The sequence below is a fragment of the Carassius gibelio genome, chromosome B9 (assembly GCF_023724105.1).
Source record: "Carassius gibelio isolate Cgi1373 ecotype wild population from Czech Republic chromosome B9, carGib1.2-hapl.c, whole genome shotgun sequence".
Classification (NCBI taxonomy): domain Eukaryota; kingdom Metazoa; phylum Chordata; class Actinopteri; order Cypriniformes; family Cyprinidae; genus Carassius; species Carassius gibelio.
The window spans coordinates 1,144,150-1,157,486 of NC_068404.1; the positions used below are offsets into that span (position 1 = coordinate 1,144,150).

A 13,337-nucleotide genomic window follows, 5' to 3' on the forward strand; every position below is an offset into this window, starting at 1 on the left:
CTGCGGAGTCTATCTGTGACATGCTACTCGTCTGAATAATTCAGGAGAAAAAATGCAAACATGATTATTATTGTAGGACTTAATTATTATTGTTATTGTATAAATGTAAAAGCAATGCAATATATATGACAGGTTTAAAATACAATCAATATTGTTTATTTAACTCCACTGACATTATCAGAATTTGAACTTGAGCTGGATAATAAGACTAACTTTTTGCAACACACTTACTAAACTGGATCGAATCTACATTGAACAGATTTGAACTGAATAATGACACTATTGCCTAGTTTATAGCTACTGAGATGTACTGGACATGTGTTTTAGAATTAATGGAGTCTGTAATATTGAAAGTTACTGAGCAGAAATGAAACACCACCTACCTAAATTGAACTGATGGCACTACTGTCACTGCTTTACAGCTGAAATTCCAGTAGTTTCTTAACTGATGAATTTGTTAACACTGTTATTAATGTGAAGTTGTTTTGACACAGCCTGTAATGCATAAAGCGCTGTGTAACTGATTGTGACTTAATCACAATCACTTAAAGGGACGTGGGAACAAGGAGTGAGGCCAGCGGAATGATTGGGAAATCATTCGACAGTGAAGGACGAGAGAGGACCAGGCCTGGGCCTTATTTTATGTTTTGGTTTTTATTTATATTGTTTTGTGTTTATTTTGAATTATTAAAATGTAATTTTGATTGTCCGCCAGTTCCCGCCTCCTTCTTCCGGATGATTAGGAAGTTAATATTATTACAGTGGTGCTGAAGCCTGGGAGAAGGAGGGACGCGCTGCTGAAGATCCCTCGTCGCTGTGGTGAATCCACGGTGCCATCGAGCTTGCGAGGAGTGTGCCGCCAATGGACGCTCGAGGCGGTGGGCTGGAGCGAGTTGCCGGGGACGGGCGAGCTCGCTGCCGGCCGCCCGCGATGTGGAGGGGCAGTTGTCGACTGTGAGGGAGCGGAGGAGTCGGCGCGGTTCGCCAGAGAGCCGGAGCCTGCTGCCGTCCGCCTGAATGGGGAGGAGCAGGGAACGGGGGACTCCTGCCGGCTGCCCAAAACCGGAGGAGCCGTCGCCGTCCACGGGCGGCGGAGGAGTGACGTGCCGTCCGCCGAGGGCCGTCCAGTGCTACTGCCAGGCACCGCGGTGGAGATCACCCAGCTGGTGGATGGCCGAGCAGCAGTGCATCTGGGAACCGGAATTTTTTTTTTCCTCTCTCCCCTCTCTCGTCTCTGTCGCTCCTCATTCCATCTCCTTTTCTCTCGCCTCGTCTGTCCTACTCCCAGGTTCCCGCAGGTCCCCATGAGCGGTCCCCCCCGGAGGGAAGGGGGGGGGGGGGGAGTAGAGCACAGTCTCGAGGGTACCCCCCGGCCTGCTAGGGGCGATGGGGGTATGTGGCGAGTGGGGCGGGGCCGAGGGACGTGGGAACAAGGAGTGAGGCTGGCAGAATGATTGGGAAATCAGCGACCCACCGCCGGTCTCGAGTCCCACGTAGGAGATGGAAGGATATAAAACTGGAGCGATGACAGTGAAGGACGAGAGAGGACCAGGGCTGGGCCTTATTTTATGTTTTCTTTATGTTTTGTGTTTATTTTGAATTATTAAATGTCATTTTGATTGTCCGCTGGTTCCCGCCTCCTTCTTCCCGATGATTAGGAAGTTAATATTATTACAACAAGTAACTAAGAAGTGAAGAGAACAGCTTCAAACAATACAGAAAAAAACGTGATTGTTCATATCTGTTTCGACTGTCAAGATTAACAAAATATTATTCATTCACTTTATTTATAGAGCACTTTACAACTGCACCTGCAGACCATAATAAAAAAAAAAAAAAACACTTCATTAAAACACACAACAAGACACAACCTATCAGCAACAAAACCTAGCCCACCCTCTCAAAGGCTAAAGACAAGAAGTCGTTTTTTACTTCAATTTTAAAAGCATTTAAAGACATGACCTCTCTTAGTTTCTGAGGAAGTCTATTCCAGAGCCTCGGTCCCTCAACAGCAAAGGCCTGATCCGCTTTTAACTTTAAATGAGTACGAGGGACAGTCAGCAATAACTTATTATTAGATCTTAGGCTACGTTCACACTGCAGGCTGAAACGACCCAATTCAGATTTTTTTGCCCCCATGCAACCTGTATCTGATCTTTTCATGACAGTCTGAACGACACAGATCCGATCTTTTCAAATGTGACCCAGGCCACTTGGGTTTGTGGTCCTGATTCCGATACGTATCCGATCTTTTGAAATGCGACCTCAGTCTGAACGGCCAGGCCACATGTATCCGACCCGTACATCATTGATACGCTACAAACGCCATAATTATGCGTTGAAATAGGCGGGAATGAGAAGAGCCACTCACATCAGTATCCAACCACTCCTGGCTGTGACTCCGCACCCACACGTTTCTCTGTACCGACGTTGCTAACACTGCTCCACAAAATGCCATGGCCAAAAACCTTCTTTTTAATTTTCTTCTTAAAACGAGAAGATTGTAATTGTGCTGGCTCCGTTGGTGAAATAACTTTAATATTGCAAAAAGAGCTCCGCTGTTGACTACACTGTTGTTGACATCTATGTTTAACGTTAATTACTTCCGATAACAACGAGTGACGTCGTTCACCGTTGAGTTCTCTTCTGCGCATGCGGGTCACTTCTGGGTCATTTCACGTTCACACAGGAGATCAATGAATCAATCAATCACCTTTATTTATATAGTGCTTTAAACAAAATACATTGCGTCAAAGCACTGAACAACATTCATTTGAAAAACAGTGTCTCAATCATGCAAAATGATAGTTAAAGGCAGTTCATCATTGAATTCAGTTATGTCATCTCTCTTCAGTTTAAATAGTGTCTGTGCAGATCACAAAAGGTTGCATTTAATTGGAAATGTGAACGGCCTTGCAAAAAAATCTAATAAAAAAAAAATCAGAATTAAGCATTAAGCCCTGCGGTGTGAACGTAGCCTTAGAGACCTGGGTGCTTGAAGAACAGCAGTGAGCTTAGACAAATAAGCAGGGGCCAACCCATGCACTGCTTTAAAGGTCCCGTTTTACGCGCTTTTTTGAAGCTTTGATTGTGTTTACAATGTGCAATATAACATGTGTTCATGTTTCGCATGTAAAAAAACAGTATTTTTCACACAATTCACCTATCTGTATACCGCTGTTTTCACTGTCACAAAAACGGGCTGATGACTTCCTTGTTCTATGAAGCCTCTTCAGAAATACTTAACGAGTTCTGATTGGGCCAGCGGTTCCTGTGCTGTGATTCGACAGCAGCTGAGAGCAGGCTGCCCTCCTGGTAACGCGATTGGGCTAGAACGCACGTGCTGGAGATGTATTTATAGTCACAGGAGCGTTTTTACTGACGAGATGCACATGAAAACCGGATTAGTTTTTTTGCACAGCCCTAACATCTAGTTAACACAGCTAAACAGCGTTGCTCTTTGTGTAATAAGTTACAGAAACTGTTAAACGCACCAACTTAAATAATAAAATACACTTACCGGTTGTGGTCCAGACAAAGAGGGAACTGCTCCATCTGTCAAGAATAATCTTTGTGCAAATCCAGCATTAAACTGATTGAGATTGAGAAAGTTGTCCTCAGCAAGCTGTCCTCAGCAAAATGTGCTGCACATAGTTTTACATGAGCATTATAATGTTCGGGAACCGAGTTAAACATAAATTGTAACCATTAATCTCAAAGTACAGCGTTCCTGGGAAGCCCAAACAAAGGTGATTGGACTCAGAGATGAAAAAACAGCGTTTCAACAACATGGCGACAAAAACAAACAGCTCTTCCTTCTTCTCCGTCGGAGCGCAACAAGGCCACACCCCCTGAATTCATGTGGGCGGATGTTAGTCAAAAAAACTGTTTTAGTGACGTCATTACTGCAGGAACTAGAGGGCTGTAGTCCAAATGGGTCGTTTTTTGTAGGCGAATTCTGTTAAATCAAATATCTTGCTTGGCATTGAACTTTGAGCTTTAGAACTTTACAGATATTATTTATACTCTAACAACAGCATTACACAATAACTAAAGTTTAAAACATGGGATCACGAAGAAGGGGACCTTTAAAACATACACCAGAGTTTTATATTTTATCCTGTAGTTCACTGGTAGCCTCTTTAGAGAAACTAAAATAGAAAAGATGACTTTTCTTAGCACCCACTGGCAGCCTAGCTGCTGCATTCTGAACTAATTGCAAGTGTGAAATAGTGGTCTGGCAGGACTCCACATACAACACATTGCAATAGTACAGACGAGACAAAACAAAGGCATTAATAACCTTCCCTAAATCTTTTCTTGACAGAATATGCTTTAGTCGAGCAGTAGATATAATCTGGAAAAAAAACCAGCTCTTTTCTACAGCATTAATCTGCTTGTCAAATTTCAGCTCTGGGTCAAATACCACACCTAAGTTCCTTATTTGGTCATGGCCAGACCATGATCCAAAATATGTGGAACTATCTAAACACTCTGTACTATCTAAACATACATAATCTCAGTTTTACTCTGGTTCAACTGAAGCAGAATATAAAGTCATGCATTTACCTAATTATGCAAATCAAATTTTTTTTTTACATCCTAACATTTTTCTTTGAGTTTCTCAAAATACTAGCAACTTTAAATAAAAATAACTTCAATCAGCTCACCTAAGCCCTAACACATAAAAGCATTTTAAAAACTATTAACTTAAAGGTTGTTGTTTTTTCTTCTCTGTTTAGTCCAACATTTACTTTATTATTTAATATTAGTTTTATTAATACTCAAAATACACAAAATAATAAAAAATATAAATAATAATAACAAAAAATAAAAACAAATAAAGAAAAGAAAGAAAAGAGAAAAAAAGGTGGTGTTTAATACATTACAACCTGAAAAATAAAGTGAGAGTTACATGTTATTAAATATAGGAAAATAGTTACAGATAAAGTTTTTAATTTTTTTTTAGTTCCGAAACAACTGAATCAGTAAAAGGGTATTGCTAAAATAATTGTATAAAAACAACAAAGAGAGGTCTGGAGTCTAAATATTTGCATCTTCTATGGATGTGAAATTTATCAAGAAGCAAAATCAGATTCACTGCATAAAACTGTTTCCTTTTAGATTGTTCATACTCAATAAAAGCCAATACTACATCCTTTCAAAACAGAACAGGCTACATTCATTATAAAGTTACTCCTGATAAAACTCAACACATCTTGCCAGAATTTCTTTGTAAATGGACAGTTCCAAGAAACATTTCAACAGAGTCATCACAAAAAGAGCGACCATAACCATGGAAACAGTTTTCTCCTCTCTTACTGGCCAATTCAACAACACAGCCGACCAATCCAGCTTCCGCTCTGCTCGGTGTGAGCCAATGGCGTGCGAGGCTCAAATCCCAGCGAGCGCTGACGTCACTCGTCCGGAGTGCGGAGTATGGCAGTGGATTCATGAGCTCCGACAGAAGAACACTTCTTCTCCACGAGCTTTGATATGGAAACAATCTGGCTGGATTAAACAAGTGCTCCGAGAGGTAACGAGAACGCCTTATTATTCGCATACTGACAAGCTAAAAGTGCGACTTTGTTTAATGCGGAAAGTTTGAGTTGGCTGCTGGTTGAGTTGAGTTAGCGTTAGGCGACAGAACTACGAGTGTTGACTGCGGTTTTCTCAAAAGGTTTTTTATCTTCCTTTTTTACGGCTGGAGTTTGAGGTCAGTGCACGAGGAGGAGGATATTAAGTTAATGCTGTCTTAATCTGTCTCCTGTGACTATCTCGGCCAGCCCACACACAGACTCCATAGTTAACATTATCGTGTGATTTATGTTTCTCGGGCAGAGAGTAATGTTATTGGTCTAAATATGTGTTTGCTGAAGGTGAGAGGAGGGCCAGGTGAGCACTGAGCAGGAATTCCGGGAATGCGAGGGTTTCAGGGGGCGGGGCTAAACACTAAACAAACTCTTACCTAATATACTTTCATGCTCTGGCGCTGGCCATGACATGGTGCATTATTGTACTGAGATAAGGATAGGTTTAAGAAGTTTCTGGTTATAATAATTAGAATAGTACATCAGTAAAAAAAAATAAAAAATGTTTTTTCAAAATTTGGGGTGGTTGATTGCAATTTCACTTTTTTTAATGTTAGTTTGTGTGTAATGTTGCTGTTTGAGCATAAACAATATCTGCAAAAATACGAAGTTGAAAGTTGTCTTTTAATATTCTGGCATTTTTAATGCCTACAAAAACAGCTCATAGGGATTATAGCAAGTTACATCCCGGGTTCATGATGTCACAAACCCTAATAAACTCCGCCCCTGGGAACATGCAACAAAGGGGGCGGGGCATGTTGCACTGCTTTCCAGAAGAGAAAGATAAAATTAAGGGTGCATGAAAAAAATCTGTTAATGTATGAATCACGATTCTGTCTTTTAACGATCCTAATGGATTCACAAGTTTCTAAATCAGTTTTCTAAAGCAGTGGTTCTTAATGCTGTTCCTCATGTCTGCTGCTCTGCACACGCTCTGCATCTGCATGAAGTGTTATACATGGACCAGCGTGCGGTTGCCATACTGTAGTAAAGCTTTAATCAGGATAAAACCATATATAGGGCCCTTTAGAAAACATGGAATCCAGTCATTAAAACGGAATTCACAGTTTAACACGGAATGTCACGAAATGTGTCAAATTTTATTACGCCACAAAAGTCAAAATGCATGTAAATCGTGCATGTTCTGTATGCTTAGATGCGTGGTTTCATTAACTCTACACATACTAAAGCACGTGTGATGCTCACAATGATTTCTGTCAGCTTGCTGTCTCTCTAAATGAGGACGTGAACACATGAACAACATCTAGATCTGATCTGAGAGAGCCTTCATGAGCATCTGTTTGATTGGACTAGCATCACATCACAGCACAGAACTGAACGGCAACCCGTCAAAATAAAATAGTTAAAGGATAAATTAAATTCATGGTTTATGCCTTCAGTTGATAACCAGAAAAATGTAAATACACAGCACAGAATTTCAGAGGTAATTGATTTATATTTAAATATAAATTAAGTTGTTTTATGTATTCAGATAATTAGACATGCTAAAAAAATAAACTGGTATCAATAGAAAATATGGTAAGAAAAAATACAATATTTCATAGGGCCCTAAACATTTTTCTTAAACTTTTAATAAATGTATGTGAAAAGTTGTAAGCTTCATGATTTTATTTCACTAGACTTGCTTTTTGATTAATACAATAAATTTTTTTACTATTAAAAAGCAATCAAGAAAAATAAAAACAGAAAAAAACAGAATCCAGAAACATTTGTGGTGGAATAAAGGTAAATTATGTGAAAACATAGATATATGTTTGATTCAGTGGGAATGGGCGATATTGAAGTACAGTAGGAGAGAAGCAAACAGATGAAACGGAGTGATACTAGCTAAAATGCAAATACAACCCAATGACGTAATGGATATGTTATTAGCATGCTACATCATCTAGCACCTTTAGTGAGTTTCATGTGCGCATTAGCTACTCTGCACTGAACATAGTTTAATCATCAGTTCTGTTTGCATTTCCATGCTTTCAATGCCACCTGAGATGAGTTTATTTGGTCTGCTCTGTTGTGAGAGCGGGACTGCGCTCCTGCCTCTGTTGTTGACTAGCTAACAGGATTTCTGTCTGTGTGTCATGTGTGCCTGTGTAAACAGATCCAGGGATCTTGGCTGGAGTCCATGCCTTCACAAGCTGTTGAGGAATCCCTACATGACGCTGATGTTTAGTGTTGTCTTTGTAGTGAACTAGCCAGAGACTCAAATAAGTGCACGCTGAATTCAACACAGCTCACGGTCTTAAGAACTGGAATGAAGAATGGATGTTAAAGGTGGAGTTAAATCACAATAGGACAGAACTGACAGGAAGTGAAGTTGGAGAAAGAGGGGGGCAGGATCGAGGTCCTGGAGTGAGGATTTGAGAGGAACGGCGCTGTATGTCAGCAAGGCTATCTCCACTGACAGGATATTTCAATCTGAGCGTCCGGACATGCTGTTGTGAGACTCAGAACTACTCTTCAGTAAGGGTTGCAAGCTCAAGATGATCAGAATAGCACTGAACTCTGATAAACACACACACACACACACACACACACACACACGTCTGACTGTGGAGAAGGAGGTTTCATGAAGCGCAGTCTGGCTCGTGTTCACTTCTTCTGTTACTGTAGCCTGTGTTTTCATAAGTTTCCATGAGGCCAACCACAAGCTCTAGACCAGCAGAATTCATTCTGAGATGGGTAATATATTCCTGCTTTTTTCAGCATCTTTTCTAGGAAGAGATTTGTGTATTCTGCCTGAACTGAACATTAATACTGCTGTCTCTTTCTTTCTGGAGTTAACTGACAACACGCTATTTAGTTTTCTACAACTTCTGACTTCTGTAATGTTTGCTTTAATGAAAAGACCAATGTCAATCTGACTAGCTCGGTGTAAACAGACGTCAGTTTGGGAATAGAGCTGAAGACTGCTAGCACATGTTGATAATTACTTCACAACTTAACAGTAATGACCTTTGGGTACCAAAATATGATGAGAAAAAAGCAACTGCTAGATTATAATAATGTATTATTAATGCTTTTAACATCAGCAAACATCTACAGTACACAGAATAATATTGCTTCATATAATCCAATCATAGTCAATAGACAATAATGCTGGGGATTGTCTTTTTAAGTTGTCTTTTAAAACCATTTAAAAGCTAAATATAAACTGAATGAAGAGTTTGGTTGTGAATACACTCTTCCTGTAGCAGCATGCTAAAATAAAATAAAACTAAGACAATGTCTTGGAGAATTAAACTAGTTTTAAAACCAGATGAAAAGAAAATGCAGATATAGACTGACACAGAAAAACAGTTTTGACATGAATTGTTCTGTTTAGACGACAGGTTTTCATAGATTAGAGGAACCGTACAGGCAGAAGTCAGAGAGGACCGCAGTTCATGGTTTCTTTGTCCTTGACTATATCTGATGTGTGATCATCTCAGCCTGACGTCCTTGTCCTCGATCAGTGCTGAGTGCCTTCAGGGATCCACACTGAAGAGCAGAAGCACTCAATCTCAACCCAGAGAAGAACTGAATGTTTACAGCTGTGGACAGAGTCGTTGTTAATCTCATTCTCAGTACACGCTGGTGATTGAACCGTTATTATTCCCCTTTTATGCAGTATTCTTAACAGCTTTAAGTTAACAGCTCTGAATCCTTTAATTAACGTAGTAACAACTACAACTGATGTCACGTGAACTATTACAACCTTTCTGGGCTTTGAACCTGGAAGCTGCATTGCTGCATGTTCTAGATCAGAAAGCTCTCGGATTTCATCAACAGTATCTTCATTTGTGTTCCGGAGGAGATTTGGAACAACATGAAGGCGAGTAGTCAAGGACAGAATTTTTTTATTTTTGGGGAGCTGTCCCTTTAATTATTGCTTCAATACTTTTATTTCCGTACTGTTCTGATCACAACTGTATGTATTGAGAGCTGCAGATATGAGTTATGACTTGCTCTTCTGAAGAAACACATTCCACCAGCTTCACTCACTCACACTTCCACTGATTCATTACCCACTGTTCTCCTCAGGGGCATCAGATCTGTGTTTCAGTCAACCTCTCCTGATGTACCAGCAGTACCTTTACAATAGTCCGAAAACACTGGCATCTAGTCTGTCAAATCTGCCAAGTTACAGAGTCTTAATGCCACATTCTGTCGTCTATTACTGACCCACATGCTAGGGTAAAAAAAAAATCAGCCTTCAACGATTATGAAAATACAATTATTGCGCGGTAACTGTAAAAAATAAAAAGGTGACAGGGTCATCTAACTTCTAATATCAACATTACATTTCAAGATAAAAACTCTTTAAATCTACACTTTACAGCACAATATGGGCGTTTTGAAAATGATGTGGCTTTTCCATGAAGTGAGTTGTGTGGTCAGCTTTCTAGAACACTGAATGATAAAAACTGTGAGACGTCCGTTTAGCATCAGCTCTGAGAATCTTTGTCATTATATTATAAGAGCTGTTTCAGCTCATGACAGTGTGTTGATCGCCCTGTGATTGATGACCTGAGCTTTAGCTGCTGGCTGACGTCTGCTCCAGAAGTCCAAGCGTCACGTGTCCACTCTAGGGGAGGTTTTTCTCCATTGTTTTTAAATTGATACAGTTCAGGAAATCTTTGATATGAATGTTTGAAATGTATTGCTGAAAACACCTCTCAAAGTCTAACTCTAGTAGCCTACTGACCTGTGGAGTTAGGGTGTCAAGTCACCTTTATTTATATAGCGCTTTAAACAAAATACATTCCAACTGAACAACATTCATTAGGAAAACAGTGTGTCAATAATGCAAAATGATAGTTAAAGTCAGTTCGTCATTGAATTCAGTGATGTCATCTCTGTTCAGTTTAAATAGTGTCTGCATTTATTTGCAATCAAGTTAATGATATCACTGTAGATGAAGTGACCCCAACTAAGCAAGCCAGAGGCGACAGCGGCAAGGAAACAAAACTCCATCGGTGACAGAATGGAGAAAAAAACCTTGGGAGAAACCAGGCTCAGTTGGGGGTCAGTTCTCCTCTGACCAGACGAAACCAGTAGTTCAATTCCAGGCTGCAGCAAAGTCAGATTGTGCAGAAGAATCATCTGTTTCCTGTGGTCTTGTCCTGGTGCTCCTCTGAGACAAGGTCTTTACAGGGGATCTGTATCTGGGCTCTAGTTGTCCTGGTCTCCGCTGTCTTTCAGGGCAGTAGAGGTCCTTTCTAGGTGCTGATCCACCATCTGGTCTGGATACGTACTGGATCCGGGTGACTGCAGTGACCCTCTGATCTGGACACAGACTGGATCTGGTGGCTACGGTGACCTCGGAACAAGAGAGAAACAGACAAATATTAGCGTAGATGCCATTCTTCTAATGATGTAGCAAGTACATCGGGTGTTATGGGAAGTGTTTCCGGTTCCGGTTTACCTAATTAATGCAGCCTAAAAATCCTTTAACGGATTTGGATATTAAAAGCATATTAGTATGTTATGTGTAAGCCAGGTTAAAGAGATGGGTCTTTAATCTAGATTTAAACTGCAAGAGTGTGTCTGCCTCCCGAACAATGTTAGGTAGGTTATTCCAGAGTTTAGGCGCCAAATAGGAAAAGGATCTGCCGCCCGCAGTTGATTTTGATATTCTAGGTATTTTCAAATTGCCTGAGTTTTGAGAACGTAGCGGACGTAGAGGAGTATAATGTAAAAGGAGCTCATTCAAATACTGAGGTGCTAAACCATTCAGGGCTTTATAAGTAATAAGCAATATTTTAAAATCTATACGATGTTTGATAGGGAGCCAGTACAGTGTGGACAGGACCGGGCTAATATGGTCATACTTCCTGGTTCTAGTAAGAACTCTTGCTGCTGCATTTTGGACTAGCTGTAGTTTGTTTACTAAGCGTGCAGAACAACCACCCAATAAAGCATTACAATAGTCTAACCTTGAGGACATAAATGCATGGATTAACATTTCTGCTTTTGACATTGAGAGCATAGGCCGTAATTTAGACATATTTTTGAGATGGAAAAATGCAGTTTTATAAATGCTAGAAACGTGGCTTTCTAAGGAAAGATTGCGATCAAGTAGCACACCTAGGTTCCTAACTGATGACGAAGAATTGACAGAGCAACCATCAAGTCTTAGACAGTGTTCTAGGTTATTACAAGCAGAGTTTTTAGGTCCTATAATTAACACATCAAATTTTTTATATCGACTATGCATACCATTAGTTTTTCAAATTGGTGTGTTTCACCGGGCCGCGAAGAAATATAGAGCTGCGTATCATCAGCATAACAGTGAAAGCTAACACCATGTTTCCTGATGATATCTCCCAAGGGTAACATATAAAGCGTGAAGAGTAGCGGCCCTAGTACTGAGCCTTGAGGTACTCCATACTGCACTTGTGATCAATATGATACATCTTCATTCACTGCTACGAACTGATGGCGGTCATATAAGTATGATTTAAACCATGCTAATGCACTTCCACTGATGCCAAAAATGTGTTCCAGTCAATGCAAAAGAATGTTGTGGTCAATTGTGTCAAACGCAGCACTAAGATCCAATAAAACTAATAGAGAGATACACCCATGATCAGATGATAAGAGCAGATCATTTGTAACTCTAAGGAGAGCAGTCTCAGTACTATAATACGGTCTAAATCCTGACTGGAAATCCTCACATATACCATTTTTCTCTATGAAGGAATATAATTGTGAGGATACCACCTTTTCTAGTATCTTGGACAGAAAAGGGGGATTCGAGATTGGTCTATAATTAACTAGTTCTTTGGGGTCAAGTTGTGGTGTTTAGGGTAGGGTGTTTTCAATGTAATAACCATGCAAGTAAATCATGGTCGGAATCATGTCTATATTAGCTCTTTTTATCATTTAACAAAGATAAGAAAAGCTGACGTTAGATTCCATGATGTGTAACTCTAAACAGGCCGTCGTGTGTGTGTGTGTGTGTGTGTGTGTGTGTCATGCAGGTTGAGAAACACTCCTGTGTTTACGGAGTGACACAGCTTCCTCAGGTCCTGCCCATGAAAGGTTAAGTGTTATCTGAAGACTTTCCTCAGAAAGAGAGCGGTAAGACCTGCTCTGAGCTGGGAATCTTGTAGCATTTGACTCTGAACACCTAGAAAGCTGTTTTCCTGCTGTGTTTATTGTAGTTTGTGAGTGTGCGTGTGCTTACATGTTGGGTTTCTCTTTCTCTCTCCTTCTCTCTCTTTTTGTAAAGCGTGTTGTGTCTGATGCAAACGGGAACATTTAGAGCTGGGATCCCTTCCAAAGCCTCTGGGTGTGTCAGACAAAGTTGAATGTTTTCAGCTGGGCCTCCTTCAGTCTTTCTTTTCCTCGTTCTGTCCTGTGGAAAGGCTAAAGAGTGCTCCATTACCCTTCATCTCGACCTCCACATCCTCACCTCAGAAGAGTTCATGGGAATTTAAGACCTTTTGCTCATAACTGGATTTCTACTGAGATTTGTGATCAAACAAATGACGGCGTTCAGGTACTTGCTCTTCCCAGACATCGGTGCATGTGTCTCCGAGGTTAAAGTTCCTCTGAAGCGTTGTTTCTTTGTGTTTGCTGCTGTAGTAATGCTGCTTCTCTGCACATGTGACCATTCAGTAGAAAAGAATAGGCCTATAACGTTTTCTCCTCACTGCTGACTTTTTTAAAATGTTTTATTGAAGTTGGAAAATGGATTGACTTTGTGTGAGGAGAGCTGCAAGGCAAAAGCTGACTACAGAT

General features: G+C 40.4%; 1 protein-coding gene across 1 annotated transcript in view; it reads left to right on the top strand.

The window, feature by feature from the left end:
* Nucleotides 1-5,416: 5,416 nt before the first annotated feature.
* LOC127964385 (plakophilin-4) overlaps nt 5,417-13,337 on the top strand; it is a 40,145-nt gene continuing 32,224 nt past the window's right edge. The window contains exons 1-3 of the mRNA XM_052564584.1: nt 5,417-5,536; nt 12,575-12,674; nt 12,826-13,095. The gene's annotated coding sequence lies outside the window, so the exon portion shown is untranslated. The remainder of the gene's footprint in view (nt 5,537-12,574; nt 12,675-12,825; nt 13,096-13,337) is intronic.